Consider the following 8,787-nt stretch of genomic DNA (forward strand, 5'->3'; position numbering starts at 1 on the left):
TACTCTCCCACTTCTCACAGAAGTTTCTCACATGCTTCTCAGCTCCTGCCCAGAAATACACCATGCAGCAGCTTGTTCCTGGGGTCCCTTCACCCCACAGGTAACCCTCCTGGTCGAAGGCCAGCTATCTTCCATCATGGCCCTTGGGAGACACATATGCTCAGCATTACAAACTCTGGTAGCGCAGACAGCTCTCACTGTCACCCTCCTCACTTGCTTAGAGTACTATCGTTGGTCCAACAAGCCTCCCACTTTCCACAGTCATCAGGCAGGAAGCAAGCATCAGTTGCCATTAACTTATGTCCCTAAAATGTCCAGAAGACACATACCCACTTCTCCATGAATTCTCTCACCCTGCTCTATTCCAATCATGGGGCACTGATAGAGCCTCCAATTTTCTTGAGGGCTCCCCTCATAAGAAGAGAAAGGGAAATTCCACAACACTGTTCACTACCTCCAGAAACTCCTTTTAATTCCCGTTCTCCTGCAGCAGCTGGAGGTGTATGATGAAGGTTGATACCAATTTTGCTGTTTTTTCATACTTTCTGCCTGGATACATCTAGTGCTAGCATCCCATTCATAAACGTGGGGATACTTATCACCTTTCATTCTCACCTTTGGGACTTCAGATGAAATTTCAAGACACCATGAAAAGTCCCATTCAATATCCTGCTGAACATAAACACACCACGACGCCTTCCCTATGAACCCTCAGTCCCTTTTCAGGGCTATCTGCAGCATGCACAGTTGGAAACAGAGAAGCTGTGATTTTTGGCAGAGTCCTGCGTCTGGGCTGCTGAGATAAAACTTTTATAAAGATTCAAACCACAGACTTTTGCAATAGTTACACAATCACTTCCGGCCCACCCTCATGCTAAATGCATTCCAGAAAACTGAACATTCCTTAGGTGGCTATTATACAACTGTAGTAGAAAGGGTTGTAATTTGATATGTAGGACTATCCTTTGGGGGCTGAAGATATATCAGATGAGAAGGAAAGATGTAATTAGGACAAGATGGCTTCTCTACCATTCTGTAGAGAAGGGATTAAATCATTCTAAATCATTCCAAGGACATTTTATGGAAACCATAAGGAAGCCAGTTAGGGCCCAATAATATTCATTCATTCGCTAATTCATTCCCTTGTTCATTCGCTGAGTTTCTGCTATGCTCCAGGCTCTGAGTTGGGGTTGGTTTTGTCACAATGCATAAGATTTGGTCCTCGCCCTCAAGAAGCTAAAAAAAAAAAAAAAAAAAAAAAAAAAAAAAAAAAATTCTCCATGTTTGAGCAAGCTGCCAAAAGAAGTAGGGAGATTCCCAATGGATCACTCACATGCATATCTTTTTTTTTAATGTTTATTTTTGAGAGAAAGAGTGAGACAGAGCATGAGCAGGGGAGGGCCACAGAGAGGGAGACACAGAATTGGAAGCAGGCTCCAGGCTCTGAGCCTGACATGGGGCTTGAACCCATGAACCGTGAGAAGATGACCTGAGCCGAAGTCAGATGCCTAACCAACTGAGCCACCCAGGCGCCCCTCAAATGCATATCTTGGATGACACTGAAGAGGGATGATTCAAGATTGAGGAGGGGAAGGAAAGAAACAGTGGAACAGCTGAGCCTTCCAGTCCCTTCAACCCTTCCAAACCCGAAGTTCTATCTATGTGTGGTAAGGCACAGAACAGACATGATGTCCTGCTGGCAACTGGCATAAAATAGAATGATTGAGGAAACTGACATGGTTGCAGAAATTAATTTCAGAGACATAATAGGACCAAAAGTGTACAGAGTCCAATGTGAAAGATGTGTTCCTCAAAACACAGAGGACAATCAGTATTAGGATTTCCATCAAGGAGATTTAGTCTGGCAGAGGAATTCAGGCAGCTAGAGAGTAATGGAAATATTTAGAAATGGTCTATATGCACTTTCACTGAAATGCAGAACCAAGGAACAAAGATTTATGATTGTTATTGTCCAACAATGTTAAATGGGACTTTTCCTGCCTCTACACTGTGACTAGGGCAAGCGTGCTTAAATAAAATGCTGACTACACCAAGACATCCACTTCCAGCCTATGCTTAGGAAAGAGTACCAGCAAAGTTGTCAGTCCAGTGGTTTTAGAAAAGTATACCATTGTCTTCCCAAACTATGTGGGAGAAGCTTTAAGAAATGCAGTGGGAGAGAATGAAGGTAGAGATTCCCTGCCAAGGGAAGGACACAGTCTCACCTCCTACTTACCCCATGTTTACCAAGAAGCAGACTCAGGGAGAAAATCTGGGGGAGAGTATATTAGTTTTCTATTGTTACCATAACAAATTACTCAAAATTAGTGGCTTACAACACAAACTTATTATCTTATAGTCTATAGGGCAGAAGTCTATTAGGAGTCTCAGTGACTAAAACAAAGTTAGCAGCAAGCTCATATTTTGGAGGATCTAGGGAATAATCCATTTCCTGCTCACTTAGGCTACTGGCAAAATTTAGTTCCCTGTAGTTGTAGAATTTGGGTCTTCATTTTCTTGCTGGCTATACCTGAGAGTCATTCCCAGCTTCCAGAAGTCACCACATTCCTTGGCTTATGGCTCTCTTCCTCCATCTTCAAGCTAGCAATGATGAAGAGTGTCCCTCTAGTGTCACAAGTCTCTGCCCTTCTTCTGTAGTCACATCTCTCTCCCTGACTACAGCTGGGATAGGTTCTCCACTTACAAGGACTCATGTAGTTGGGTGATTAGATTGGGCCTACCTGGATTACACGGGATAATCCCCCCATCTCAAGGTCCATGACCTCAATCACATCTGTGAAGTCCTTTTTGCCATGTAAAGTAACACATTCCACTGGAAGCCCTAGTCAGAGCAATCAGACAACAAAAAGAAATAAAAAGCTTCTAAATTGGCAAGGAAGAAGTAAAACTTTCACTGTTTGCAAATGAAATGATACTATACATAGAATACCCTGAAGACTCCACCAAAATAACACTAAAACTAATAAATGAATTCAGTAAGGTCACAGGATACAAAATCAATATGTAGAAATCCATTGCATTTGTATACACTAAAAACAAAGTAGCTGAAAGAGAAATTAAGAAAACAATCCCATTTACAATTACACCAAAAATAAGAAAATACCTAGGAATAGACTTAACCAAGGAAGTAAAAGACCTGTACTCTGAAAACTATAAAACATTGATGAAAGAAGTTGAGCAACACAAACAAATAAAAAGATATTCTATGCTCATGGATGGGAGAACAAATATTGTTAAACTGTCCATCCTACCCAAAGCAATCTACAGATTTAATGCAATCCCTATCAAAATACCAATGGCATTTTTCACAGAACTAGAACAATCCTAAAATTTGTATGAAACCACAAAAGACCCCAAATAGCCAAAGCAGTTTTGAAAAAGAAGGACAAAACTGGAGGTATCACAATCCCAGATTTCAAGATATACTACAAAGCTGTAGAAATCAAAACAGTGTGGTACTGGCACAAAAAGTTGACACACAGACCAGCAGAACAGATTACAGAGCCCAGAAGAAAAACCATAATTATATGGTCAATTAATCTTCAACAAATGAGGCAAGAATATGCAATAGGAAAAAGACAGTCTCTTCAACAAATGGTCCTGGGAAAACTGGACAGCTACATGCAAAACACTGAAACAGTGTTTCTTACATACACAAAAATAAACTCAAAAGGGATTAAGGACCTAAATGTGAGACCTATAGGCATAAAAATCTAGAAGACAGCACAAGTAGTAATTTCTCTGACACCAGCCATAGCAACACTTTTCTAGATAGGTCTCCTGAGGCAAGAGAAACAAAAGCAAAAATAAACTATTGGGACTATATTAAAATAAAAAGCTTCTGCACAGGGGCACCTGGGTGGCTAAGTTGGTTAAGTATTTGACTCTTGATTTCAGCTCAGGTCATGATCTCACGGGTTCATGAGTTCGAGCCCTGCACTTCAGTGCAGAGCCTGCTTGGGATTCTCTCTCTTTCTCTTTCTTGCTCTATCTGCCCCTTCACCACTTGTGCTATCTATCTTTCAAAATAAATAAATAAACTTTAAAAAAAGCTTCTGCACATCAAAGGAAATAATCAACAAAACTAAAATATAACCTACTGAATAGGAGAAGATATTTGCAAATGACATTTCTGATAAAGGGTTAGTATAAAAAATAAAGAATTTATACAACTCAATATGAAAAAAAAACAAATAATCCAATTAAAAATGGGCAGAAGACATGAAAAGACATCTCTCCAAAGAAAACATACAGTTGGGCAACAGACACATGAATAGATACTCAACATCACTCCTCCTCATAGAAATGCAAATCAAAACCACAACGAAGGGGTGCCTGGGTGGTTTAGTTGGTTAAGCATCCAACTCTTGATTTCAGCTCAAGTCATGATTCCAGGGTTGTGGGATGGAGCCCAGCATAGGGCTCCTCACTAAGCATGTAGCCTGCTTAAGATTCTCTCCCTCTCTCCCTCTATCCCTCTCCCTGGCAAGCTCTCTCTCTCTCTCTCTCTCTCTCAAAATACATACATACATACATACATACATACATACATACATACATACAAATTTAAAAACCACAGTGAGATATCACCTCACACCTGTCAGAATGCTTAAAATCAAAAACTCAAGAAACAACAAGTGCTGGCAAGGATAGGGAAAAAAGGAACCTTCATGCGCTGCTGGTGGGAATATAAATTGGTGCAGCCACTGTGGAAAACAGCATGGATGTTCCTCAAAAAATTAAAAATAGAACTACCCTATGATCCAGTAATCATACAACTGAGTATTTACCCAAAGAATATGAAAACACTAGTTTGAAAAGACACATGCACCCCTATGTTTATTGCAGCATTATTTACAATAGCCAAGATATGGAAGCAGGGGTGCCTGGGTGGCTCAGTCAGTTAAGTGTCCGACTTTGCTCAGGTCATGATCTCACAGTTTGTGAGTTTGAGCCCCACGTTGGGCTCTGTGCTGACAGCTCAGAACCTGGATCCTGCTTCAGATGCTGTGTCTCCCTCTCTCTGCCCCTCCCCCGTGCTCACTCTTGCTCTCTCTCTCTCAAAAGTAAATAAAAACATTAAAAAAAAATTTTAAATAGCCAAGATATGGAAGCAGTGTGAGTGTCCATCAATAAATGAATGAATAAAAATGATGTGGTATATATATACAATGAAATATTACTCATGAATAGGAAAGACTAAAATCTTTCCATCTATAACAATATGGGTGGATCTAGAGAGTATCATGTTAAGCAAAATAAAGCAGTCAGAAAAAGACAAATACTATATGATTTCTCTCCTATGTGGAATTTAAGAACCAAAACAAACGAATAAAGGTAAAAAAGAAACAACCCAAAAAACAGACTCTTAACTATAGAGAACAAACTGATGGTTACCAGAGGGGAGGTGAGTGGGGGATGGGTGAAATAGGTGATGGGGATTAAAGGATACACTTGTCATGATGGGCACTGAGTAATGTGTAGAATTGTTGAATCACTTATACACTGTATGTTAGGCAACTTGACAATAAATTATATTAAATAAATAAACAAACATTGAAAAAAATTTTTAAATAATTAAATCATTTCACATAAAAATCCATATCACTAGCCTCTGTTGAATAAATCATATTTCATCATTGGCAAAAAAAAAAAAAGAATTGTTGATTCACTACATTAAAACACTGCATGTTAACTATAATTTTAATTAAAATTAAAAATATACATAATAAAATGTTTGACTAAAAAATTATATTATAATAACTTTATATGGTAATAGATGGTAACCATAATTATTATAGTGAGCATTTTGTAATGGACATAATTGTTGAATTGCTATGTTATACATTTGAAACCAATGTAGTATTGTATGTCAACTATACTTCAATCAAAACAAATTAAAAAAATGGGTGCCTGACTGGCTCAGTCAGTGCAGTATGCAACTCTTGATCTCGGGGGTTGTAAGTTCGAGCTCCACATTGGGTGTAGAGATTACTTAAAAATAAAATTTTTTTTTAAGTAAAAAAATAAAAATAATGCTGCTATGGAAAAATACATACATACATACATACATACACAATAAAGTAACAGATTCACAGGTTCCAGGGATTAAGGCGTGCACATCTACGGAGACAAGGGGGGGCATTTTCTGACTACCACAGAGAGTTTGACCCGTGTTCTCTGGAGTTTGGGAAGCACAGAGAATGGTGCCTGATTCTCACCTAGAAAAGTCCAAAGAGAAGAGGCTGGCTGGAGCAGTGTGTTATAGACAGCAAAGTGGGAATACTGCATTTCCAAAGTTTAGAGAGTCACCATGTCTCTGTGGGCCAAATGGATGCTATAAAGGATAACCAGGTCAGAGATCTCTTGAAAGGACCCTACCCAAGAACACTGCCTGCCAAGGTCCAGGCCATCCCAGCAGAAAGAGGCTACAAGGTATGAACTGCTGGAGTAGGATTGAGGGGTGTATCAAAAAATGGCAGCAAGGGAGTGACTCAGCAAATGGTGCAATGCCAGAGGTCTCCAACAGAGAGTCCCCAAAGAACCCACAAAAGCTCCCTATTTGAAAATGGTTCGTTTTGGGGTGTTTGCTATGCAGAGGGTTTTCACAAACTAGCACCACTAGGTTTCAAAAAAATACCCCTCTTTCCCCTGCCTAACCCTGGAGCATCTAGCAAATAAAGGCAAGAGGTGGAAAGAGTAAGAAGAAAAAACAGACATTGCCTCCCCACCCCACCCCCCTTGGGAAAACATTTCAAGTATCTTGGAGAACATGCAAGGAGAAGCTTTCAATTAGATATGTGACTGCTGTTTCTTCTGGGCTATGCACATGCCATCCAGACTGAGGAAGAGCTGGAAACTTTGGGGCCATGTGAGCTGGAGCCTGGTGAGCCAGGGCCACGGTACCTCGGCAAACACCAGAAGCACCCAGAAGGCCAGGGGAATGCTGGTGACATGCATCACCACAGGATCAACTTTGACAAATATCACCCAGTTTACTCTGGAAAAGTTGGTATGAAACATTATAACTTAAAGAGGAACCACAGTTTCTGCCCAACTGTCAACACTGATAAAGTGTGGACCTTGGCAATGAGCAGACACAGGTAAATGCTACCCCCCCCCAAAAAAAAAACTGGAATTGTTCCTATCATTGATGTGATGCAATGGGGCTACTACAAAGTTTGGGGGAAGGGAAAGCTCCCAAAATAGACTGCTATCATGAAGGCCAAATTCTTCAGTAGAAGAGCTAAAGAGAAGATTAAGGGTATTGGGGGAGCCTGCGTCCTGGTAGCTTGAAGTCACGTGGAAGGAGGTTCATTAAATGCTAACAAGTGCTCTGGGGTACCTGGGTGGCTCAGCTGGTTAAGCATCCAACTTCAGCTCAGGTCATGATCTCATGGTTTGTGGGTTCGAGCCCCATGTCAGGCTCTGTGCTGTCAGTTCAGAGCCTGGATATTGAAGCCTGCTTGGGATTCTGTGTCTCCTTCTCTTGTGGCCCCTCCCCTGCTCACGCTCTGTCTCTCTCTCAAAAATAAATAAACATTAAAAAAATATTTTTAAAAAACAAAATAAATGTTTAAAATGCTAACAAGTGCTCTTCTAAAAACAATTTAAAAATTAAAAAATCAGATATGTGACAAGTCTTGATTTAAACCGGGCTGGAATTGTTAAGGGCTCAAATTGTTCTAATCTCCAGTGTCTAGAAAAACAAAAGCCTTAGACACCATCCCAGAGCTTGGCATGGAGGTTAGTTAAGGTTTTATTTAAAGGCAGTGGTGAGAAAGAATAAAGTGATTTCCTCTTTGCACAGCACAGCCACTACATTCAATATACAGATCACATTTGTGGGGCACCATCTAGAGTTCCTTAAGAACCAGAATGCTGCCCAACAGATTTACCTGCTCAACGAACACATAAAGAGAACCACCCAGGGAAAACAATCTCTGAGAGGCTGGAGCAGACTTTGAATGATAAGATTCTTCCCAGAGACTTAACCTATGCAGTGGCACCAAGACTCCCTGGGACAGTGAGCTCTATCTGTGCTTTGTTTTGTTCAATGTCAGGCATGAGCTGGGATTTGACAAGTGAGTCCGGTTTTATGTGAGGAAAGGAGGGAAATCATCCCAGGAGGGAAGCATTAGGCTAGAAGGGGCTATACACCGAATGTTCGTGTCACCCCAGAATTTATATGTTGAAACCTAATCCTCAATGTGATGGTATCTAGAGGTGATTAGGTCATGAGGGTGGAGCCCTCCTGAATGATTAGTGCCCTTATAAAGAGACTCTAGAAAGCTCCCTTGCCCCTTCCAACATGTGAGGACACATCTATGAATTGGGAAGCAGGACTTCAGCAGAATCTTAATCTTCAGAACTGAATCTGTAGGTTCTTTAATCTTAGTCTGCCTAACCTCCAGAACTCTGAGAAAAGAATTTGTTGTTGATAAGCCACACAGTCTATCACATTCTGTTTTGGCAGACCAAATGGATAAAGAAGGGCAGCAAAGGCTTAATAGGTGGGAATAGGGCAGTTGCAAAGAAACCAGAAGGACTTGGCTAGAGCAAAAGGTGAACATTGCAGCAGCAGGAGAAAGAGTGTTACCTAAGTAGGGCAGAGTCATTAAAGTTGGAAAAAGAGGGGCACCTGGGTGGCTCAGTCTGTTAAGCATCCCACTTTGGCTCAGGTCATGATCTCGCAGTTCTTGAGTTCCAGCCCCTTATCAAGCTGAGTTTGAGCCCCGCTGGGCTATCTGCTGTCAGCACAGAGCC

General features: G+C 40.8%; 1 pseudogene; it reads left to right on the forward strand.

Annotated features, from left to right (window-relative positions):
* The first annotated feature begins 6,850 nt into the window (after positions 1-6,850).
* On the forward strand, positions 6,851-7,317 carry LOC124502588 (60S ribosomal protein L27a-like; annotated as a pseudogene).
* Positions 7,318-8,787: the final 1,470 nt, after the last annotated feature.

This window comes from Lynx rufus, unplaced genomic scaffold (genome assembly GCF_022079265.1).
Source record: "Lynx rufus isolate CCGP_SWC_20201006 ecotype Redwood Valley unplaced genomic scaffold, mLynRuf1.p SCAF_7, whole genome shotgun sequence".
NCBI classification, from domain to species: domain Eukaryota; kingdom Metazoa; phylum Chordata; class Mammalia; order Carnivora; family Felidae; genus Lynx; species Lynx rufus.